This window comes from Cuculus canorus, chromosome 2 (assembly GCF_017976375.1).
Source record: "Cuculus canorus isolate bCucCan1 chromosome 2, bCucCan1.pri, whole genome shotgun sequence".
Lineage (NCBI taxonomy): Eukaryota > Metazoa > Chordata > Aves > Cuculiformes > Cuculidae > Cuculus > Cuculus canorus.
In genome coordinates, this window is record NC_071402.1 from 122,917,294 (window position 1) to 122,942,981 (window position 25,688).

At 35.5% G+C, this 25,688-nt stretch overlaps 1 protein-coding gene across 7 annotated transcripts in view; it reads left to right on the forward strand.

Moving 5' to 3' along the window:
- TBC1D5 (TBC1 domain family member 5) overlaps positions 1–25,688 on the forward strand; it is a 319,581-nt gene that overhangs the window by 36,474 nt on the left and 257,419 nt on the right. The window lies entirely within an intron of this gene.

Genomic DNA, 25,688 nt, shown 5'->3' on the forward strand with positions numbered 1-25,688 from the left:
TTTCTTTTGGGTTATCTGTCCCTGCTTCCATCTCCTGTACACTTTTGTTTTGAGTTTTGCCAGCTGCTCTTTGTTCATCCAATCAGGCTTTCTGCCATGCTTGCTGTTTTTCCTGCTTTTTGGGATGAACCATTCTTAAGCTCAGAGGAGGACATCCTTGGCAGTCAGCCGGCTTTCCTGGACTCTTCTCTCCACAATAACGTGCCATGGAATTCTTCCAAGCAGATCCCCAAAATGATCAGAGACTCCCAGCTTCAGCTAAATTCCATCATCTTGTGGTCACTGTAGCTAAGGTTATCTCCAGCTCTTATATCCCTGATCAATTCTTCCTTGTTTATAAGTATGAAGGCCAGCAGAAAGCTCTCCCCTCAACAGCTCCTTGATAATTTTTGTCATGAAGTTGTTGCCAATGCACTCCAGAAAACCTCTAGACTACTTGTTCCATGCTGTGTTATTCCTCAGGCAGTTACTGGCATAATTAATGTCCACCATGAGGATGTGCAAATATGAGAGGAGTCATAGTGATTGTCACCCAATGTATTATTCCCCTTAATCTATCAGTTGTTAAAGAGAAGAAAAAATAGTTCCTTTTCAAAAGGGAAAAGGGGTAGGATACGTTAGAAAAAAAATAACTTTTTTGTCTGGGGTTGGGAACCGGTCATTGACCTGGTTAAGTAGAAGGAATCTGGGGTAAAGATATAATTTTTTTTTTTTACACAGATGATGTATATGGAGCAATAGATTAATGAATATTTCGCTAAAAAGCTTAGAAAATTGCAACTAAATATTTTTAATTTCTCATGCAATATTAACGCTGCTTCTGTGAAAACATGATCATCCTCACTATTTCTTTTTGACAACCAGTTCCACAAGAATTTCTACTAACGGATGATTAAATATAAGGGAGGGAAAACCAGAGGAGGAAGGGCTAGCATGGAAGAAGTTCGCTGATGCAAGTTTTCATTTTTGTCACTGATTATGTTCTGATATTTAATCTTTTTCAGTCTTTGACCTTCAGTTATATTTTTTAAAGATATTGTTGTTCAGAACTACAATTGAAGCTTAGTGAGTTCTTCATTTGAGGGAGGTGGGAAAATTTTAGAGTAGGATAATTACAGCATGCTAGAGAACGTATAGTCTTATTTGATCATATTTGAGCTTTAGAAGTTGCAATCTTCTAGCTTTCTGTTTCTAGCATTTTCCTAGATAAAGATCTCTCTCATTTGTTGTATTCTATTGAAAATTCCTTTCTTAAGGTTCCTATTGAGAAATGTACCTAGCAGGATGCATAAATTTGGCTTACCTTGCATACCTGGTATCACAGAATGACCTGAGTTGGAAGGGACCCACAAGAATCATTGAGTCCCATTCCTATCCCTGCATAGGACAACTCCAAAATTTGTATCATGTGTCTGAGTGTATTGCTCAAATGCTTCTTGAATATTGTTAAGCTTGGCACCATGACTGCTTCCCTGGGGAGCCTATTCCAGTGCTCCGCTACCCTCAGAGTGAAGAACCTTTTCCTAATATCCAACCTAAACCTCTCCTGTCACGTCTTCCTGCCATTCCCTTGGGTTCTCATCATTGGTTACCAGAGGGAAGAGATCAGGACCTGCTCCTCCTCCTTCCCTTGTGAGGGAACAGTAAACTACCGTGAGGTCTCCCCTCAATCTGTCCTTCTCCAGGATGAACAGACCAAATGACTTTAGGCACTTCTCATATGGCTTCCCCTTTACACCCTTCAGCAGCTTTGTGGCCCTCCTCTGATATCCTTTTGTAATTATCTCTGATTGCCATTTTTCATTGGTGTTGAACAGAAAAAGGCCTTTGGTAGCTCAGGTTAAAATGTAGCTCTAGAGGGTCTTGGAGGTTGAACGTAAGCTTTAAGCCAAAATGGTAATGATGGATGTGTTGCTGATTTGTATACCCCAGGGAGTGTTGCAGTAAGAATCGTCATATAACAAGTTCACTTCTTATTTAACTGCCACGCGCACACTTGGCCCTCCTCCACCCAAGTTCCTTTCAGTAAAGTAGAGATGACAGATGTACTGAATGGTAAATGCAGATAAAACTGAGTGTTCCTTTCCTCTTCTTCATCTCAAGGTTTTGTCAGAATGTACAAATGTGAAGAAGGAAACTAGATTGATGGAGGTGAAATATCACACCAAGAGTAGCAGAGAGTGAGAAAATCTGTGAACCTATGCCTTAGGTGAGGACGTTTTGTCAAAATTGACATTTGCCAGCATGATTCATCTTTTCATATAAATACAATTACAATTACCCACTACTCCCTTAGGGACATTTCTTAAAAGCAGATGTTATTGACTATTGATAGACCCAGAACTGATAGGACCATGAAGAAACACAGTTAGTTTCTTACACATTGAGAACTGTGTATGAAAAAATCTCATATGTTTTCTTTATAGTCTTATGGAGACAGTGAAGACATCAGTGAAACTTTCTAATTGGGTAAATTAGGGCTGATTTACTTGTCCTTCTTGGACTTGATACTCCCTACCTTCATTTTTTTAATCTCAGTCACTGTTTTTATTTCACCTTTGAATAAAGAGTATGAAGTTTCTGGTTATATCAATAGCTATAATTGCATTTTAATCAGAAAAAGATCAAGTATTGAATTCTGTTCTCTTAACAGAATTGTTTCAGTCTCTATGTTAGTCCATTATTTTGTGTGACCAGTTATCACTTTGGAATGCTTTTATGTATGAGTGTAAACAAACTCAAGAAGTGAAATCTGGACACGTGAATTTTTGTGGTGTGTTTTTCTGTTTTTTTTTTTTTTTTTTTTTAACCTATGAGGGAATCTGTACAGGAATAAAACTTCATTGTATACTTGCATTCAAGACTGTTATTAAGGGAATTGGTGTCCCAAAAATCTGTTTTTCTCCAAGTTAGAAAGTCCATAAACCTGTTCAAGAAAGATACAATAATAATGTGGCATCAAAAGTTAAATGACAAAGCAACTTTCTGCTTATCTCTACTTATAGGTCCAATAGTCAACAGGCAACATAGTTCGTATTTTATCACAATAAGTACTTTCTTATGAATCTAAATAACTGACTCCAAGGGCAAATGTCATTTGATGCTGAAATCAAGTGTATTTTTATCTTTGATAGGCTTCCCAAAGTAGGTTTCCTCCATCTACTAAGAGTAAGTCCTTTCACAACTCTTTTTGCCCAGCTGCCGGGGGAAGTATTGATACCAATGCTTGCCTGTGATTTAGTTTCTCTAAGTTTTGTTTCATTTTCAGTATTGTCGTAGTGATAAAAACACCTAATCCTTTTAACACTGTTATTCTCTTGAAAATTTTGGGAGATTGAGTTCAGCTTGTGTTTGGCTGGTTGCAGCAGGTCTATGTTTTAAGTGAGGAAAAGAAATGCCCTGCTGTACAGTACTATTGGAATACAGATTTTACAGTCTTATTAAAATAATTGATGTTGGAGAAATACATAGAATAATTAATTGCTTTCGAATATATCATCATAAATTTCCTGTAGTTGTGATTTATTTTTTTTTTATTATTGTTAAAAGTAGAGTGAAAAAAATTGTATGTCAGCTATTTTGGACTTGTATTTCATACTGTACTTTTCTCTCCATTTAGATTAATGATGAGAAAAAGGGTAAGGCATTTTTGTTATGGCAAATTTATTTCATTTCAGACTGTATTATCATTTGGTGAAAGCCCTATTGATTAGCCTTCATAGCTTTACAGAGCTTTTCTCCTAAGCACTTAAAGTTTGAGTTGTCTCAGTCCCATAGGACTAAAAGAAAGCTGTTAGTACCATGAAATTCTTCTTCTGTATGTTTCCAGCAGCTTGAAGCCTCTTCTTGCAATGCAAAATATTAGCACATTAATGTTATTAACCCCTTTAGTACAAAATGCTTTTGGAAGTAAAATATTTTTATATCTTCAAAGTCTGGATTGTTTCTTCTATATGAGTACAGTTTCTTAAAGCTGAAAAATGTGTTGCTGTGCAACAAACAGATGCTGCTCTAACAATGCAATACATTATGTACCAAAAGTGATCTTGGTTTTAATCATAGATGCTGATTTAATGAGACAAGACTAGCTTACATCAAAAATGGATTTAGGGTGTGATTTTGTTTTCTCTGTGTTTTCTCTACATAATTAATAGGAATATGGTACCTTATATATTCTGTTTTAAATTTGAAAGTGTACTTTGGTTTTATGCCATTTTATACTGCTGGTTTCTAATTCTACCTTGTACAATACTCTTTTTTAATTCCTTTTCGTGATATGAACTCAAAGGCATTAGTAAGTCTTGTATCTTTAATTATTTCCTCAAAAAGTAGAGCTGCTTAACAGAATCATTCTGTTCATGCTTAATCTTTCCATTTTGCTTGCACCTCCTTTCTTAATTTATCTTCTGAATATTTCCTGTCCAGTGTTTTCATTTGCATTTACCATGAGGGACCAGAAAGATGTTTGTCTGCAACTAATGTTAGTTTATGGATCAGAAAAACAATGCTAATCAATATCTTCAGACACTATCAGTACTTTGTATCTTGAGAACACGGCTGACCTCCTGGGAGCATTTCATTTTTGATATCTCTTCAGTTTAACTTTCATTTTATTCTGCAGCTGTTTTGTAACTTAACATTAGTTACTGGCTCTAATCCTTATATCACTGGTATAAATTTTGATTGACAATTTTACTTTTAGATAAAGTCAGATAATACTTTACTTGGGGGGGGGAAGAAGTCGTCATATTGTGTTTTTAATTCCACTGAACCCAGCAGAGTTAAATGTAGTTTGGATGCACAGGGAAAAATTAATGATTGGAAGATACAGAGTTGGTAAATTATTTATTCTGGCCCTGAGGAAGCTGAAAAGCTGAGTGAAAGACTAATAAATCATTTGTGGTAGTGCTGGTTGTCACTTCCAATTATTTTAGACGGTTTTGTGATAAACTGCAGCACCTGCTAGATATCCCTGCACCATCCCTTGATGCTTGCAGTGCATCTTGTTCAGTCGATTATCAAAGGCAAATTTGTCTAAAGTTTCCTCAGGTTGGAAAGAATTACTTTTCTCAGTCACTCCTTTCCCCAGTTTTAAGCTCCATTTTCACTGCATGTATGAAATAAATAAAATCAATGATATGTAGAATTCTATTGACGTAATGTACATTCAGGTATGGCCAATTGAACCACTGAGGAACAGGATGAGGGGTGATATATCTGTGTGATTGTAAGCCTACCCTTGAAAGACTTACTTGGTTTCATCTTTCTATATAGCAGCTATTTCTAAGGTACGAAAACTGGTATTCATCCTCTAGTTTTGAGGATTGTGTTAGAGCTAGTGCTGAAGTTACAGAGGAGAACAACTTGGGTGCTGATTTTGTCACTTGTTAAACTTTTCTACTGTTCTTATTCAGAAAGTCATGAAGTCATGAAATTACATGTACAGAGGCCCTGTTGATCCTTAGTGTGCAGCACCTGAATAAATAGAGCAAGGCAGCGCAAAAGAGTTGCAGGACTGGAAAGAAGATTTAGGAAGAGCAACAGTGTGACTTTCAAGAAGGAAAGGGAGCAAAATGTTGGAAGATTAATGTTGTTGGTAGAGAAAGACTGAAAGTAAGATGAATGATGAAGGAAGAAAGAAGTAGGATGCACCAGAGGAAGGCAGCTGTTTCTTTATGCCAGCTCACTGAGAACAGTGCTGTTATGCATTACCTCAATTAGCTGCAGTTTGACTGCCCTTCCCTCTGAGACAAAAGAACCAGGCCTACCCTGAAAATATTTGTCTTTCAAAACAAAAAGAGTGGTAAAAATGCAATGCCTTTCTGTATGCATTCCTTGAAAGCTTCTAAATTGGCCATCTCAGAAGAGAGTTAGGTTTAGAAATTCGAGCTCAAAGTTTACTTTGTGTCTTGCCCAAAGGATGAGGAGGAGGGAGCTCCTGGTTGTGCAAGCACTCAGGATTCTATTTAAGCTCATCTCTGCGAGAGGACTAAAAAAATTGAAAATTTGATTTGTTTAAAACTTAGAATGCATAAATTAGTCAGATTAGAGCTGTTGAGATTCTCTTTCATGTCTTTGTTGGTGGCAAAAGGGTGCATCTTACACACTGTAGTGAAAGACTTACCAGTAAATGTCAAATGCTATAACTTAACAGGTATACAGTAAATTCCATTATCTTTTCTGTTATCTTCCTAACCTAATTTGTCCAAATAGCATTGAATTCTAAACATTCTGAGTTAATACAACCTGTAACTCCAGTCCTTGGAAGATAAAAATTAAAGATTTTTAATATTTTTTTTCCATGCGTTTGATCCTAGCTCGGAATTTCAAGTGAAATCTTTGTCTGTGAAAGTGTTGGGTTTTGGCCCAGATAACTATTTCAGCACGAATCAGGGAAGTGACCATGCTGACTAAAATCAGAATTGAAAGGACTTTGTTTTCTTACTCTAAATCCTGTTCAGATAAAGACTTGTTTTCTTCGTTGTGCTCCTGTAGGTCAGGAAGGATTCAGATGGAAGTACCAAGCCTAGTTCGTTTGTTTCCCTGGATGACTTCAGTACAGAGGTCTGCAGAATTTCATCTCAACATCTGTGAACTTTAAGGAAGCTCTATGAATACATCTGTTCAAGTTCAAGAAAGTAGATACTAGGTGGCAGAAAAATATAGTAAGCTTTGTCACGAGGTTCTTGGGAAGCTGTTTTGGGGCAGGGGGAAACATGCAGGATTTTTCGCTCAGTATCCTGTAAGCTTTTTTTATTGTATGTGTCCCTTATTTGTAACCACTGATAACAATATAGAAAGGACAGGCTGTAGGAGCTAATTTATCTTATTATCTTACGCATATTCCTCTTAGAGAGTAATTCTTTAAGTATGGTATATCTGATAGTAATAGGAATCACTGGATTTTTTTGTGCAGCTTGAATCAGCCATTTATTCATGATTTGAACATCTAGACTTACATGGTATTAATTCACAGCTGTTTACTTTCTTAATGTTCCCAAAGTAAGGTGGTGTCCATAGTGTTGGTTTTTCAAACAAATATAATTTGCTGTAGTAGTTTTATATTTATTGCTAAGCACCATTGGTGCATTCATGGTTTGCCTTTTTTTTTAAAGCAGTTGCAGACCTTAAAATGTACAAAATTAAAAATTTTTATAGTTTTGCATGAAATTGGAAAACCATTTAATTTATTTTTAGGACTTTTAAAATTCATTATTTATGTCCAATTCATACTGAGTGAAGTGCACAAAGATAGCAGTATATAATTTTTTTAAGGCAATTTCATGTACAGGATAAGTAAATGGATACATGTTAAAAGGGGAAGACAAAAAAAATGCATTTTTAAATGAAAATTACTTTACCTTTTAAAAACTTCCTCCTTTAAGGAAACAAATGAACCTAATCCACTATGACTTCCATTGACCATCTCAGTAGAATTGTGTTTTAAAGACGTTACGTGCATTTCCACAAAAAAAAGTGATCTAGGAGAGCTTTCCTCCAACAAATAATTAGTGATCTGTCTTTGCATACTTTGTGTACTGCAGAATGGAATGATGCAGAATGGAAACATAATTTGGGTGCCAAAGGCAAACCATAAAGTAAAGAACATTATCCTTCTTTTCTGTAGAAAAAAAGAGTGTGAATTCCAAATAGGTGGTGAAGAAAGGCGCTGATTCGTTGATCTAGACTGCATACAATGATTAAAATATTGATTTAAAGCCAGTTTATCACTTCTATAAATAAGTAGTGCACTTTCTTTTCCAATTAAGTTAATTTTAGGAGCAATTCACAAATATTGAATGCTTTTTTCTCTGCTGTTGAAAATAGTGATAAATTATAGAGTTAGTAAGCCTTACATCACTTATAAGGTAATTATTGGACACTATTTTAAGAGTTGTGGTAGGAGTGTATCTGGAAAAAAAAAATCCCAAGGATAACTAACCTTGATTCAAGCATGGGAGGTCATACTTATCTAATTTAGTGGAGTTCTTTGTTATATTTCTGCCACAAGAGGCAGGAGGAATACGCTGTGTACAGTGCAATCAACTTTTCAGAACAATTTTTGTTAACAAGCTGTGGAATACAGAATAAGACAGAACTGAATAGGAAAAAAAAATAAAATCTTTTGTCTTCTCTGTTAGACTACATTTTAAATCCGTCTCATCTTTGTTGTTTAAAGCAGGTATCCACAAAGCACAGCAAAGGAAGTTGCCAATGAAAAGTGATTCATGTGTGAAGAAGATTGTCAGCGTTTTAGAGTTTGCTTCCTTTGGAACAAAAGTGTGAAATGAATGGTATAAAGAAAGGAGTAACTTCCACTGGTAGTAGTAAGGAAGGTGATGGGAGCATGGCAGCTGCTGGCAAACAAATGTGATACGGGAGTGGACAGGGATCTTGCCCCTCTGCTGAGCTGCAATGCTCTTTTCCTCCAGTGTTGTTGGACAATGCTCCAGTAGTGCATTAAGTTCTGTGTTCTCTTCCAATGGAAAAAGTGTTAGGAAAAGAGAATCTAGTTTTGTATTAAGTTTCTTAAAATCATTTTGATGTGCAGGTTAGCAAACCCAAGACATGCAATTTGGACTTGATGATGGTGGTTGTTACCTGCTTGAAATATTTGGTTTGTGGTCAACCTTTCTTGGACCAGCCTCCAAGAAAGTTCTGTCCTTCAAGTGAAGATTTTTCTCTTTCTAATCATCAGGAGTTTTCTCCCTCATGGAACTTTGGGTAGTCATTTAAGCTGAAATAAAGGAAGTGCACAAAAGAGAGCTCAAAAACGAGCATTTTATGACTTGATCTTGAAATATGCTGCAGCTGAGCGATGATGAAGATATGAATAATTGAATAACTTTTAGTCATTGCTAGAATGGAGTAGAGTTTTCCAGCTAACAGAAGAGGTGATAAGTGTTTTTTTTCACGGATGCTGCCAAATACCAGGTTAGCATCAACGAAGAATGTAAGAGTGTTGCTAAGCTACAGAGCAGATTGGTGAAATGTTAATTAAAAAAAAAAGTCCTACTAAAATACATTTTCAGTTGTTTTCTTTTGACCATCCCCTATCCAGTCTCTTCACTGGGTTCAACATCAACCAGCTGTTTGTGCATGAGGTGGTTTTCTCCAAGTGCTTTTAAGGCAGTGGCATGATCACAGGAATGGTGTATTGGTACACTGTTAATCCTGTGCCTGTGGCACTTGCCATGTCTCAGAACAGCTGTATGTAGATCTTGAGAAGGAGAAGAAAAAGAAATGATACTTCAGAAATTTCACAGCCAAGGGACTACTGGGAATCATCTGGAGTTTTCTACCAGAATAAGTCAAATCACTCTAATTCAATAACCAGGAGTTGTGTCACATCTTTTAAAGTAGACGAGAGTTCATAATTGGTCGAAAGCTGTTGAGATTTACAGAATATTGAAAATTAATACTTTTCCACTTCATTGACAAAGAGATTGTTCACAGATGCTCTGTGCTTCCAGTCCCTTGCTTGGTCTGAAGGTAAATAAGCTTGTACTTGGTCCTTACCAAGCCACTTCATGACTTGTCTGGGGACAAGTAATGTGATACTGATGAGTAAGTACTGATTATGTTTGCCCACTGTTAGATCACTGAATATTTGGATGAGGAAGGAAAGATTCTTTAGTTACTGCCCTATTTCTGTCCAGAACTATGCAAGTCACTGGTCATGGATTGAGTTTGAAAGTCTTTATGTTGCAGTCCAGACCTTCATACAAAAAAAAAAACCACAAAAACCCTGAGTGAATTTGTGGGTGATTACTACTTGTGGAAATGAGATATATAGTTCCTTATTGTTGCAAAAGCCTTACGTATGTGCCTGATCTTCATACTCAACATTGAGAAGGATAATTCTTGGAGAAAAGTTTTGAGGCATGCGCTTTACTCTTTATCACTGCTATTAGACCCATGCTATCCAAACATTTCTCCGTCATGAATAATCGATTACCACCAGGGATATTTCTTTTTAAGAAAAACTTGATAGTTTCTTGGACACTGTTAAAAAGTCTCCCTAGGCTTCTGGTGTGGCCTCAGCCTAGGCTTCGAGACATAAATTTTAATTATAATACTTTACTTTCTGTCAATTAACATTTTAATTTTGGAGTGCTATATTATTTTTTAATCTTTCAGAAAACCCGTGTTACCTAATAGGGAAGCTGGCTGTTCTGATGAGCCACTGTGTTCATGTAGGGAACTGAAATACAATGATCATTTTACCATGGTTTCATTAGTACTGGAGTTCCTGGATGCCCTTAGCCCTTTCTGGTATAACCAGCAGCCTTGGACAGACACTCTTGTTGACTACTACCTTAAAAAGGCAATGTTCTGTCAAAGGCACTGTTTGGGTTGCAGTGATCTTAATTTTGATATCTCTTTTCTCTGTTTATATTTCCACTAGACTTTTCTGCTTGTTTCTTCTAAATGCCTCTATCTTGCTGCATGCTGTTGGCAATGCATCTCTTGTGGGCTATTCTCTGAAATAACAACAGAGTTGGACTAAGGATAAAGTCACATTGTTGCTCCAGATTGTTGTTTTTTCTCTTTAAAGAGTTAGAAGATTAAGTGTCAGATACAGAGATAATTGTATAGTATTTGAATGCTAATTAAAGGTACTAAGTATAAAACTGTGAATATTACTGTTCTTTTTGGAAGTTGAAATTTACTTATTTATTGCAGAACAGTACAGGCTGCTAACTGGGCAGTGGTTACAATTATCTTTCTCTTCACTTTGCTCTTATCTGGATATTGACATTGTAGATATTTTCAGACCTAACAGCTTGCTATTTCATAATAGAAATCAAGCTGATTAATGTAACCAGCAACTGGAAAAACATAAATATGCTCTTTAACCGAGTCTTTTCTTGATGAAAATGTGTGTAATGAAATGCAATTTTTAAAATCTGTGTAGCTACTTATCCATTGTGGATTTATTTCAGGGGAAAGAGATGCAAGATATGGGCATTTGATTTCTATCTTCTGCATCTAGACTTATTTATTTGTGTGATGCATTATTTATTTAAGTGGTCAAATAGTAAATTTAAGTGATGTAGTATATTGTAGATTTCTATCTCGAACATGTTTGTTACGGCCTATGTATCAGCACTGCGGTTTGCTGAATTGTTTTTGAAAGGATGCTTTCGGTTAGTAAACCTGAGTTGAAATCTGTTTTTTTTGCTTAAGCCTAGGAAAACGCTATTACATTGAATATTTACCTGATGAATTAGGCTTTGACTTTCAGCCATTAGGTTTCATAGGTAATTCTGTTCTTATTTTGTCTAAAGATGGATCGCTTTGGGGTGCAGTTCATCGGCATGGCATGTTGGGAAAATAACTTCTGTTTAATAACAAGAAGCATAGGAATTGGGAATGCAAAAATTGGGGCAATTCAAAATTAATCTTGAATTTTATTTCATGCAAATCACCTCTGTGCTTTCCTCAGCCTGCTCATATTTTGAGTATTGCAGCAACTCAAGCACATGTGATTTTTAATGTTCCATGCATGTAATGGGAGAGGTAATAGAAAATCATTGTGTCTGGGTAGTCTTCATGATTCACATGCCATAATAGCCCATATAAGAGTTTTCATCCTAGCCACAAAAGCACAAGTTTGTGACTGCTTAAAAAGTTCTGTTTTAAAGATGTATGAACTACTTGTTTGGTTTCTGGGCCAGTAGCTGTATTTTAAAGAGAAAGTGTTTCACGTCGCCCAACTTTTGAGTCTGACATTGGTGACTGCGAATTGTAATGGAGCTATGGAACTGTTTCATTCCAGATGGAACTTTAATCTGGCTTCTGATTGAGCCGAGTGTCCTTGTAGAGTCTCTTAGCATCTGCTTTGGAAATGTATATAACATTATTCAAAATTTGTACCAAATTAAACCACTCTAAGGCTATAATTCAATTTTTCTTCATTGAAGAATGTATTATCAACAACTTTATGTCACAAAGCAAAATCTGCACTAAATCTACTATTTTCTAGGCTATTACCTGGCAATTCAGGTTACTGTGATTGAATGTCCAGGTTTTTCAAGTTTACCTTATTAATTGTAAGTTTATGTTAAGGAGTCAACAAATATAGTCTTTGTCCCCCTCCCTTCCGAAAGCAGATGAGCTTAAATTGAGGCTTTTTAGCATGAATGATGAAATAGTAATGTTTTCATAATTCTGGATAATTTCTGTGGATGAAGTTTGAGATACCTGTCATTGTATTTGGATTTGTAAAATGAAAACAAACACATGAAATATATTGAAATAAACTGTGTTCCATTCCTTTAACTTCTGTACCTTATTTCCTCTTGTATCTGTAAGTTAATGATTTCGACTTCTTGTTTTTCAATTCTCAGCTGTATTTAATTACAGATCTTAATTTTAATGTTCCTCTCAAACACAGTATAACGGCTATTTTGAATGAAAGGTCTCTTAGTAAAGATGGACAGCTTAGGGTAGCAAATTCATGCAGTTTTTCTTTTAACACATGATTTGTGAAATGCTTTCTAACTTGAGTAGCAAGTGCTTGAAATGACAAAGGTGATGTTGCCAGCCAGATCAGAGTCTAAAGCTTTTAGTGTACTGACTCTTAAACCATTTCTCAGCCTTAAAAATTCTTGCATTTTAGTACTGCCTACCCCAAATGCTGAAATGGAATCACTGAGACTTTTAGCTGACTGCTGAAAACTTCGAAAGCTTGTCTTTTTTTTGTTACTTGTGACTTTCTTTTTTTTCCTGTGGTTAATTTTTATCTGTGCTCCCTCTAGATCTATTGGAGAAACTTCACTAAACCCTAATGATGTAGACTGACAAATTCCTTGCCTTCAGCATCAGAAATGTGCTGCTTCTGCTGCTGAGAAACATGGTGAAGTCAGGAGTATTTCTTTATCAGATTATGCAAAGCAATCGCAGTTTCTTTGCACTTCTAGTAGAGTTGATGGACAATACATATTTGCTGAGGGGTAGTGGTATTAAACTGTGCAAAGACCTGTCTCTTTCCAGAAAGCATCTATGAAAGAGTTTTAAGACAGAAAGAGCGAGCCTGCCTCTATACAACTTCTGTGGTTTTTTGGGATGTGCCATGTGCAAATCTGTCTTCTTTTTTTGGACTGATTCAGGATGCAGAATTGTGCTCTGAGTCAGACAGCATAGTGAGTTAAACTTGGATCTTTAGTTAAAACTTTTAGTAACCAAGATTCGAAGTGTGATGCAGCCGTATGATGTTCATTAGGCAGTCTTCTTATTTCAATTTTGGTCATGAAAAAATTTCAAAACCAGCGAGTTGTCATGAACTGAAATTGTTATCCTTTGGCTGTCAGTATTTATCGCTACATACTGTCTACTGTGATTTTGTATTTTGTTTAATCTCTGTTTTCCTTTTTTGTTGCTTACTGGAAGACCAGTAAACACCCAGATTCAGTCCCATAAATGTATACAGCACTGTGTTAAGTCCATTTGTAATCACCTTTTCCTATGGCAACTGTGCTACACTACAGAATGGGAAGTGGTACTTCCAAATTACAGGTGCCACTCACTGCTTTCAGAAGGAAGTAACTTGCTCAGTTTCTGAAGAATGAGTGTCAAAACCTAATATCAAGCGTGGAATCTGGGCTCTAGCTCACTGACATCATCCCCACCCCAATTTAACACAGCATTAGGTGTCCTCATCCTCCTCTACTAAATTCTTGTGCAAGTTTTTATGCAGTCATTTGGATTTGTGTTAAAGAAAAAACAGCAACTCTGAAGTTATTTATCTTACATTTCAGGTGCTTGTGATAGTTGACTTGAAAACAATAAAATTGATATAGCAGAATTTTAACCATGCAAAGTGGCCTTTGAACCCATGTATAAGGAGATCTCCACTTTCTTTCTATGGATGTATTTACTGTATTACTTGATCTTTCTACATGCTCCATCTTCTTACGCCTGAAGAAATTTAGAACAGGTTTGAGTTTCCAGGCACTTTTGTCAGAGAATGAGGGGAGAGGGAGGGGTCGTGCAGAAGCTGATTCACAGCAGAAACTGATCTTCTGGAGGAAGGCAGTGATGGAGATGAAAAGGGATATCTGTTTGGGCCAGTCTCCTGTTAGATCAGCTTGTATCAGTGTTAAACTGTCATGCATTTCATAAAGTGTATTGAAATTGCAACTTTTCTGTGGTTTCCATCCATACACTTCAAGGATCCTCATTTATGTGTTGACAAGAGACAATACTATGAAGTGAGACTACACATGAGATGGAGAGATAATTGCCAAATCAATCTCTCTGGTATCTTAATGCCATCAGCTTCTACTGAAATCTGAAAATATGTGCCGAATCACTCATTAATTTCTTGAAAGTGTTTAAATGTACGTACCATTATACGAACTGTCTTCACCAGCACGGCATTGGAGGGACCCTGAAACTAACAAGGCATCAAGCAAACGGATATCTAGGAATACAGGAACCCTAAATATTCCGCCTTTAAAATTAAATTTTTCAAAATTTTATATTTCAGTACCTCTAGAGAGTTTGCTTTTCTGAGTAACTTTTCATTTCAAAAGCAAGTAAAAAAAAATAATAAACAAATACTTCTTCCATGTACTTCCCTGAGTTCTTCCAGCTATGATTCTTACTAAAACCCATCATTGTGTTGTAACTTGACTGCTTACTCTGTTACTTTTGTGCAGGCAAGCAGAAAATTGTTACCATCAGGTAAATGTAACGTTGCAGGTATATATCTCCTTTTGAAAGGTGTAAATATAAATTAGGTCATACTTCTAGACAAATAAAAAGGCAATATTCTAACTTCTTTTAAAGCACTCAAGGGCAATTTTCAGTCCCTGTAGAATAAGAATTTTATGATGATTTTCTTAGTTTGTTCTGATCTGACGACATGAAATTGAAAAGTAAAGGATGGAGCAAAATAGAAAGTCACTGTTCCCCTCTTCTTTCTTTTGTATGAGGAAATATTTTTGTAGCGTGCACATACCATCAAATACATGATAAGATCCCCAGGATCATAAAGATGGTTTTACCATTCAGCTGCTCGACTGCAGAGGTGAAGCTTTTTCAACACTTGGGTGATGCCTGCACGTGTATACCAATTTGAGTCACAAATCAATGCATAGTGTGTTTAGACTGCTGTTTGACAATCTATGTTACTATTTTGCCTAGTTAGAGATTCGCAAATATGTGAAGAAGTAATAGGCTGTTTCTAGTGAGTTTTCCATCACTGATATTAGCAAGTTTAATTTATCGTCTCTAAAAAGAAATTAACTTGCATAAATACATATCTCTGATAAATGAAGACATGTTATGCTTCAGTGAAACTGTTAAAATCAAAAAGAAAAGGGGAGAAAATAAAGTGAAAAAGTGAAAATATTTAGCTCGTAGATACTGGAATTTCAGTTTGACCTCTGTTTGTTAAAGGCAGATATGTTTGTCTTTCTGATGAAGATGCATTTCTTCATACCTTGCTGTTGACAGAATCTCGCCTACTTTTCCCATTTATTATGATAATAGTCTTCCAGATGTCACATGTCACAGCTTAGTGAAGTTGTCTCTGCCTATTACTACTTTATATATAATGTGCATTCTTGTTTTTCTTTCCTTAACTCAGGAATTGTTATATGCTCTTTGACATCCCCCTATTTTATGAAGAAAAGAGATAAACTATTTAAAATATTTGAAAGCAATTTTAGACACAGTAGGCTATTTTCTTCCCATTGTAAGTACTATTATGTTGAAGTACGCCTTCATGAGGATGGATAACTTGAATCTTATACAAATGGTCAAATGTCTTAAAACTCTAGCAAATGTTGACTTAAAATATCTAGTTGTGTTGTTCACTGTTTTTTCAAAATTGCTGGTTTTGGTGGGTAGATACAGAGATCAGTGCTAATAAAGGAGGATGAAAACACAAAGTATCATGTGTTATGGATGCCTGTGGTAATAACCGTAAAAGAAGTCAGAATTCGTAGAGTCATAGAACCATAGAATAGTTTGGGTTGGAAGGGACCATGAAGATAATCTGGTTCCAACCCCCCTGCTGTGGGCAAGGACACCTTCCACTAGGTCAGGTTGCTCAAAGCCTCATCCAACCTGGTCTTCAGCACCTCCGGGGATGGGACATCCACAGCCTCACTGGGCCACCTGTTCCAGGGCCTTACCACCCTCACAGTAAAAATTTTCTTCCTAATATCTAATCTAAATCTCACATCCTTCAGCTTAAAATCATTACTTCTTGTCCTATCACTGAACTCCCTGATAAAGAGCTCCTCCTCAACTTTCCTGTAGGCCTCCTTGTAGTACTGGAAGGCTGCTCTAATATCTTCCCGGAGCCTTCTCTTCTGTAGGTGGGCAACTCCCAACTCTTTCAGCCTGTACTCATATGGGAGGTGTTTTAGCCTTCTGATCATCTTTGGTGTCCCTCCTCTGGACTTGCTGCAACAGATATGTGCCTTTCCTGTATTTTTCCTTACCTAAAACATAAAACTGTCAAGTACTCTTTTTAAAAATGGTTATAATCTAAAAGATAGGACAGTCTCTTACATATATATATGTACATATATGTGCAGAGCCAAACCAAGTTTTGGCAGAGGTACAGTAGTAAGATCAGCAGGCTGTCTTTTGATTCACAGCCTTTGAGTTTTAGCAGGACCGGTCTTCAGCACCTATCATTCAAGGTGTGTTATTGTGCTTCCCTGTGTGTTAAAACCATATTGAATGCACACCGCACTTGTGATGATAGGGACATCAAGTTGCAGAAGCGTTTTAAAAATAAGTAGAGCTGCTTGGAACTACAGCCAGATTTCATTTATTTTTTGGCAGATGGGGAACTTGCACTTGTCAATTGTATTGGAAAATTTTATTTCCATACAAAGCCTTTTGCTTTAAAGGTTCATCTCTTGGTAAGCATGCATTTTCTACAAATTTGTTTCACATTGTGTACTAGCAAGGAAGCTAATTCTGACTTTTTTTCTTCTGTTTTGTTTTTATGTTTGGGGTTTTTTTTGTGTCTTAAAGGTAAAAGTGCCCCTAGATTTATAGATTTCTGTGCTTACACATCAGAATCTACAGAAAAATTCCATATAAGACACACTTTTTTCTTTCAAAATCAATATTAAGTTTAAAGGCTTTTCTTTCTCTAGAACAACAGCAAGAATGTGCAACTATCAGCGATTTAATGTAGTTTGTTTTCTTATATTGTACTGTGGAATTGTTTATACATAAGGTTAACTATTTAATGAAAATGCTTTTGTTCTTCTACAGTAATATTTTAGATTAAAGACTGAATTCTTCTCTGTACAGTCCTGAAGAGATCGTTGAAGTACTTAAAGCTGCATTATATAGTGTAATATAGATGAATATGACAGAAGTCAACATAGGAAGAAACTATTATGCTTGAAGTAAAGGAAATCAATATGAAGCTGGGTTTATTTCTTTTCTTGTTGCACAGAGATTGCAAGTGGAATTGACTTGGGCTCTAAATATTTGGAGTTAGAAAGTCCTGAGAAAATTATACTTGAATAAAACCTAGGTCACTGTCTCCTGAAGTTTCTTTCAAAATGAATTTTAATTTCTCCTTTTAAAAACAGTATTTAAATTTAATTTCTCTGTTTTTCAGAGACTAAATTTTCAAGTGAATATTTTACTTTAAATTGAAGTAAAGGAAGAATAAGTTTTAAAGATCAGTTTTTTGTAAAAGTCAAACGAAACTGAAACCTTGTATGTTCAATAGGTGCCTCTCTTCAGTTGGAATGATCATCCTTCAAACGTCTATCTTCGTTTAATGAAAATTAGAGGAAATTTATATTAAATTGGTGATTTCTTAAGGAGTTGTTTTCCCTCACCACTCCCCCAGTGAAATGTTGTAGATTGCAAAAATCAGGCCTGTTACAGTCTTATTACACTGAGCAAAAGCCGGGCTTGATGCACAGAAGAGAGCCTTTTGTTCGGTGTTGAGAACATTTTTCCAAGTGACCAAAGCCTGTGTTACTTAGAAAATAGTTCTACCTTTCTGTAGAAAAGGCAGCTGTAGTATTTAAGCTGATTATAATATTGAAGCATCAAACAAGAATATCTTTAGGCTGGTGGAGCAAATATGGAATAGTTGATCTGCTGCCTGTCCTTATGATTTCAGCACTTAGACGTTATTCAAGGATTTCCAATTTCTTTAATCTCCACCTTTTCAAAATAGAAGCAGTAGCTTGTTTAATTAAAGGTGAATTGACCCTAGTTTGTTTTTCTTACAGTCCATAATGCCAAATAGATAGATATATATATTTAAATTACCTATGAACTGTAAGTTTGAAGTAAAAGAAGCAGTTGTCATAGCATTTAGAAGTAATTCTACTATAAAGTTTTGATTTAGGCTTGCAGCCTCTGCTCTTCTAGAGCGTGGGGGTTTTTTTATTGCAGTGATAATATGACAACATAATTTTGGATTCTGCCAATATTCCAGATCTGATCAAATTTATGACTGCATCATGATTTTTGCTCAGTTCTTTTTCCAGATGTTTTAAAATAAACACCAGTAATACTTACAGTGATGATAATTTCCAACATGTTCAGCACTTAATTTGCTAATATTTGATTTAGCAGAATATACTTTTTTAAGTAGAATCATTAACTTCATATCAAAAGAGCATTTTTTTTTGATTGTTTAATCCTACCTTTTTTCCCAAAATGTATTTATCATATTTAATACTTATTGGTTTGTGTTCAGATTACCACTTTGGGTAAGTGTTTGCAGTTTACTGTTTGTTTTCCAGTAGGAATATCAATTCAGCTTTAAATCCAATGAAGAAACAGATGCACAGATTTATTTTTTTTTTTAATCCTGCATTCTGTCTGCATTTCACTTATTCATTCAGTTTTGATTTGGCCAGGTAAACCAAAGTGAGAACTATGACTTTGTATGCAAACTGATACTAATCTGTAGATGAGATTAATTTGATTATGAATTAGTATCTTGGAAAAACACCTGAATTTTAACTGTTATTTAATATAATATGCAATTCATAAAATACTACCGTTGTCACTCATTCAAAAATATATGTATCAAAACTGGCATATTTACATTTCATTTTCTTTAAAATAATGCCCAATCTCTGGGCACTTTTTACTGGGAATAGGTATAATTTCACGTGTTTTGTAATTTTACTAATTTTAGCTGAAGTCATTTCTTTACGTTATCAAAGTCGGCTCAACTACGGAGAGATGTGCTTAGCTGCAGTAGTTGTTGCCTCCTGAGCAGAACTTGAGCGTTACCAGTTCCTGACAGCTGCAAGCCAGCCTCTGGGCATCTTGCTAAATTTTCAAATGTAATTATACAGTAGACTTCCTTTAACAAATTCTGTATTCCCAGCTATAATTATAACAGCTCTTCTTGCCTCTAGCCTGTTCCTTATCTTACAACCCACCTCCATATCTCCCACTGCTGGCTAGTGTTATCCAGTAGAGCTGATGGATCTAGAAAAGCAGAGCTTATTCTCTCTGTTCTCACATGGATGGTTTCATCAGTACAGAAGATCCATTTCTTTTGATCTGCTATACTGAAATGACAACTCTCATAAAGCTGAAGATTGTTCTCTAATTTGCAGAAGAGCTGTTGATTAGCATGCCACTTTCATTTTGCAATTATTATTACTGGACATAAAGTAAGGAATCATTAAGAACTATCCATGAAGAAGTCGCTGAAGAAGCCAGCAGAGGGAAAGGAGTCCCTCTAAAAACATTTTTTCATGTGCAAGTCATAATATAATTTCTTTAAATGTACTATTTGTACGTTAGGTTTTCATATACAAAACTGTTCATTCTCTATTTAAGGGCACATGTAATATAAAAAATGATCAATGATGCATTTTTTCTGACATGAATTGCTAGGTAATTTTAGGCAGAGAATGATAAAACAGGAAAAGTTACCAACAGTTGTGCTCAGTCTTGTATTGGCTCGTGTCAAAGAAGTTTGAAAGCAACTACACAGAGTAATAGTCTTATCTCTACCTGTCTGGTAGCAAAGGAAGCTGGTTTTTAATATGGGAGTCTGAAGACAGGAGGTAAGTGAGAGAGCTTATGCTGTTAAGCAGCAACAGCTTTCCATCTCTTACTGGGGTTAGCTGTGGCAGGTGGACTGAAGCTGGAGAAGTGTATTGCCTGGGAGATCACAGATTACCATATTTTTCAGTCTTTCCCGCAGCAAGATCAAGTACATTGGTTAAGCCTTTTCTTCAGAAGTTTCAGTGAGTGAAATACCCTAGCACTCCTAGAAGTCACACTCCAGCTGACTTTTCATAGTTTGCTTACATCTTTCCAAGAATTCTGATATCCAAAAGTGTATGCAGCACAGTAAGAGATGGAAAAAAGTAATTATCAGGTCTTCATGTGCATGTGCATGCATGCACACTCCTAACCACACACACATCACATGCTTGGCAACCTATTGCAGTGAGATTGGTTTTTGAAAGATATGATAAAATTTACTCTTGAATTGTATTCTTTATCCATAGATTCCCAGTGTAATGTTTTATTGCTGGTTCATTTTTACATTCATGTCTATGATCCATGTTTTCTAAACGTACCCCTTCAGATTTGTCTTTATTGAATGACGTTGTTGATTTCTGACCTTATCTCCCCAGTTTTCAAAGGAATTTAGGCATCAGATCCCATCCTCTGAGGTGCTGCTAGTTTCTCCCAGCACTGTATTATCTGCTGATTTTATAACCACACTTCCTTCAAGTCACTGGGATTGTTATGAAAATACCAGGTAGAAGCAAATCTAAACTGATGTCACAGATCCATTTGAAATATATACCCTGTTTGACAGAGCTGTTGAAAATTTCTTTACAGTAATGACTGCTCTCCGATTTCAGTTGTATTTGTGTCCAGCTTATGGTGGTGATGTCTAGACAGTATTTCATTATATTGGCAATGGTAACATGGGACATGTTTAAAATCTCTCTGTTGTCGAGCTTGTATCACATCTACTGTTAACCTCTCGTCAATGAAAACAGTTCACACCTTTTCAGTGAAGAAATTCAGCCGAGTTTGAAGAGATCTTTATTATTGTTAATTTATCTTCTTTTAACTTTATATTGGTTCTAAAATCTTTTCAGGTTTTAGTGGTAGACTGGGACTTGCAGGTAGGACTTATCCTACCCATGGGGGACAGGAGAGGGCTTGTTCTCTCTTAAGGTTGTTGTTTTATTTTTCTTTTCTCTCTCTCTTGATTTTTCTTTTTCCTATTCCTTTCCCTTGGAAATAATGAGACCACAGATCCTACTCTGTTACATCTGTCTTCCTCCATAATTTTTGGCATGACTGTCTTCAGGGTTTTTTTTCATTCTTATGTTATTCCTCGCCTCCTTGTTTGTAGCAACGGTATGTGTTTCTTGTATTACTGTAAGTCTCATTGATCACTGATGCAAGACTTGAATAATAACTTTTTTCTACTGAGACAAGCTGACAGGATGTGTAGAAGAAATTTTATTTGGTTTTGCTTGTTTTGTAACTTCAGAAGGGCACATTTGTGCTCATAGCAGTAAGATTTCAAAGGTTACCATCAAAAAGTTAAATGCTTTTTTAACTCATCTTATGTACCAGATGGAATAGGAGTAAACAGGTCAGTTCCAAAGGGACATGAAATCCAAAATTTTGCTTATGTGAAGTGTAAAGATAGAGGTGATTGCATACTAAAATCATCATTCTAGCCTGCTGAACTGCAGGTCACAAAAATGGAGAAAAAATGGAGAAAAGATTGAATTGGGACAAGAGGGACTCTGTCCTTCTGTCCTGAATGACTGTGACTTTGTATTTGGTATGGTGGCCCATGGGTGGTCTTGGTTTTTACTAAACCTATGCACCACACATTCATCTGTTGTTCCCATGTTCTTGTCTATTGCAAAATATAAAATAAAACCATACAATTATAGCAGTGAAAGCAGTGTGGATATTCTTCAGGTGTGTAACATGAACTGAGCCCTCTTGCCCATCAATAGAAAATGAGGAAAGAAGACAGAGTGCTTATGCCATTTGATATTATTTCTTTAAAAATTCAATATTTTATCTTTTACCTCTCAGTTAGCTTTATAGGTCACTTAATTTTTTGCTGCTTTTTTTTAGCATGAGCTAAGAACGGAATATTGCTGATTATGCTAAAATAGATGTATATTTTTTCAGTCTGGCATTTAAGCAGACAAAGAATCATGCCTAATGCTTCTGTGATAATAAGTAGTACTATAATTGATTGCTGATAGAAACCCTTAAAATACATTTTTATGGTTGAAATGTACTTTGGGTAAACAGTGTTCAGTTTGCTTATTAAAATAATTCACTATATACCATGGTTTCTTTGAGTATTAGGGAAGTAAGACTTTTCCAACAACAGTAATTGGTTGACACTGCTTGACCTTAATGCAAAGCTACAGTATTTAATGAACAAACGGAGGGAATAAAGTTTTGATAAATAAGGCAATTTTCATGAAACCTTTAGAAATATGCTTGAAGTCTTGTAGTGTTAGATTGACGGTTTCTCCTTTTGTGAAAAGAATAAGTGAATAATTTAAGGCTATATTTCATGTTTTCAGATCTTCATTCTGTCATATAAATAATAGACTGTGAAATGCAGCAGCTCCTGTATTCACTGATTTAATCGACCTATACAAGGAAGTATCTTACTCTGCTTCTAGCATCTTAAAATGCTCTTTTGTGCATATGTATACCTGAGAAGCAATGCTGAAGTGGGACATTCCTGCAATCTGTTTAGTCGCCAAATTCCATAGCTTAAGTCTGTACTGTTTTTAAACAAAGTATTGTTCTTAAAATTCTTTCAGTACAGCTTGAAGCCAATTTTAGTAGGTTTAGGTTTTGAATCTGGTACAGGATTATGATGGACATGTCAAAAAGGTAATATGTGGCTATTCAAAACTACAGGGCAATCTAAAATGTACTTACATGGAAAGACTGAAAAGCATTCAGGTTTAGATCTAGCATAGATCTTTGAAACACTATTGAATCTTGATGAGAAGGGAATCACATGTATTTATGGAAACAGTGGAGTATCAGGATCATTTATATGATTTGCTCCATTTATTCTCGGTTACATGATTTCTTTTGGAGGGAAAGCGTGTTGGGGGAGGAAAAACAGGCAAAAGCAAAATGGATATAGTCTCTTTTCTTTCTTTCCACTCCTTTTCCTTCTTCCTTGCCCTATTAAGTGGCTTTAGTTTTAAATATTTTCAAAGGAAAATATAGTGATATAGTGAAATAAGACTTACTGAGAACAAGTGGAAAAGCACTGTGATTTTTTTATGTTCTCTAATCTTCCAGGCAGGAGCATAGTTTTAGGACTAGTGGACCACGGGGATCATAAAGGCTCCTTTGGAAAGTATATACTATTGTGCCTATTTTGTTAGCTGCAGAACGTAGCTCTCTTAAACACTGCCATTTAGAAGGTTAAGTTAAAATTGTTATCTGCACAAGTAAGGAAAGCTCTTAATTTCATGTTTCTAAGACTGTTTTCTGTAAATAATATTCAAGAAGTCTGGCATGTAGTCTGCCTTTGTCATGGTGTTGATTTTTTTAGTTCCCATGTAGGTTCCAGAAATGTCTAATCTGGATCCTTCAGGCAAAGTGAGTAGTCGATGGGTGAATGTCATCACCTTTGCTAAACTACAGGCCATTTCTTTCCTGTTTCTGCTTACTGATACTTTATAGTTCATGTAGTCAAGTTACTTTCTCTCTTACTTTTCAAGAAAAATAATCTTTATATCTAATGTCATGTTATGGAAATCTTGGCATAATCCTGTGTTCGCTTTTGTACATTATTTCAGTAACTTATTCATATCGTTTTTTTTTTTCATTTCCACTGATATAATTTTCTTTGTATTTTCTATAAGCCTGCGCCGTGATTCCAGCTAGTCCAAATACTTAAATAGGGAGACATGCTTTTCCCATTTTCCATACTCTATTCTACTTGTTTAACACCCAGAATACATCAGTGCAGGGATCGAGACCATTCCACTGTGTAACTTGTTGCAAGCTGTTGTCACAGCAGTATGAATGACGTGAAAGTCACTGTATTTGCACTAGTATGAAATGCATTGTCATCACCTCCATTTTCAGAGCTTATATAGAATAGTATTTTCTATTTCTTTTGCTATGTAAACATTATTTAAGTAATTTGCTGGGGATATTTCTGTTGTTCCGGTAAGAGTTTACGGGATTATTATGTATTGATCTGTATAAGCAAACCAGTTGCTGATTGGAACCAGGTGTGACTCAATTGATTTGTTGCAGTATTTGAGTAATACATTTGTTATTATTCATTATTAGTTCAGCAAAAGACTGTAGTCTCATTGTAGTAAGTCCTCTGCAAATAAACATATCCTGTGCTTCATTTGCAGGTTTGGGTTTGTTTAAGGGGAAAATCTAGAAAGGAGGGCATGAAAAGCAAAGGAAGGAAATAGAAAGGCAGAACATCAACGAAAAGCAGTAATGATATTTTGCTAATGGCTGTATATAAATGATGCTGATTGTTGCTTTTGAATTCTGACTTGGGTACTGTTTTTTGTTTAGTCAGTGCAGCTTTTTTGCTTAATTTGTTAACACCTATGGAAATTAGAAAGAGCAGCAGTTATGACAAATGGACTATGTAATCTGAAAATTGTATTTTGTCACATGTTTTAGTCACAAAACCTAGTTGAAATCAATTGTCCAAACATTCACTTAACATATTAATAAGTAATATAGGAATACTCTGAGCCCTCTTGAATTAGATATATTACATCTTGTTACAAAATTTAATGCCAGGCTTAATAACTCAAAGTATGCTCTAGAATAAAAATATATTTATATACTAGTATATTTCCACTAAGATGCTAATCCAAATTAAAACAAAAAAATCCATTATTTAATTGGAACTGTTTAATAGGTTCCTGTGTAGACAATTGTATTTAATTTAATTTCTTCGAAAGGAACCCCAAAATTTTATTCCTTCAAAGTGAGAATGTTTTTCATCCTTTATTCCTAACTACAATTTAATTTGTTTTGACAACAGTGGTCAGGTTGCAGGAGCTTTTTGGCTACATACCTGCAAAATCACTGTCTTCTAGGATTTTTTGAAAAATGTGTCTATATGGTTGTATTTTCAGTGGAAACACTGCAGAAACAAAGTACCAGCTTTTCAAAAGGGAAAGATAGTATTTCCAATTTCACACTATTAGCTTTGCATATATTTAATAGGGAAAAATATTTTTAAATTGCAGTGTATCCCATAGTTACATGAATAGAGTTTAATTATCTTACAGTAGTTCAAAAATTCTGCATAAACGTGTTTTCAAGAGTGATTTTTTTTATCATTATTTCAATTTTTCTTATTGCTGTACAAGTGTCTTTTCAGGCAATTAAAAGAGAGATAATAAAAGATGGTTGATCAGTTGATGGAATTTGATTTGTTAATTTTTTCTTAGAAACATAGCCTTTAACATTTTCAGTGTGTTTACAACCAGCTGTAGTGTGCTATTGAACCTTGTACAGTTTTTATTAACAATGAATTAACCACTTTCTAGAAAATACATGTAACAATATCAAGTTAATGAAATTTGTAAAATATATGTTTTTAAGGAGGTCAGTCACAGGAAGAGGAGTTTAAAATAATGCTGAGAAATAGTGAAGAACTACAGGTTAATGTAAATTTCAGGACGAAAACT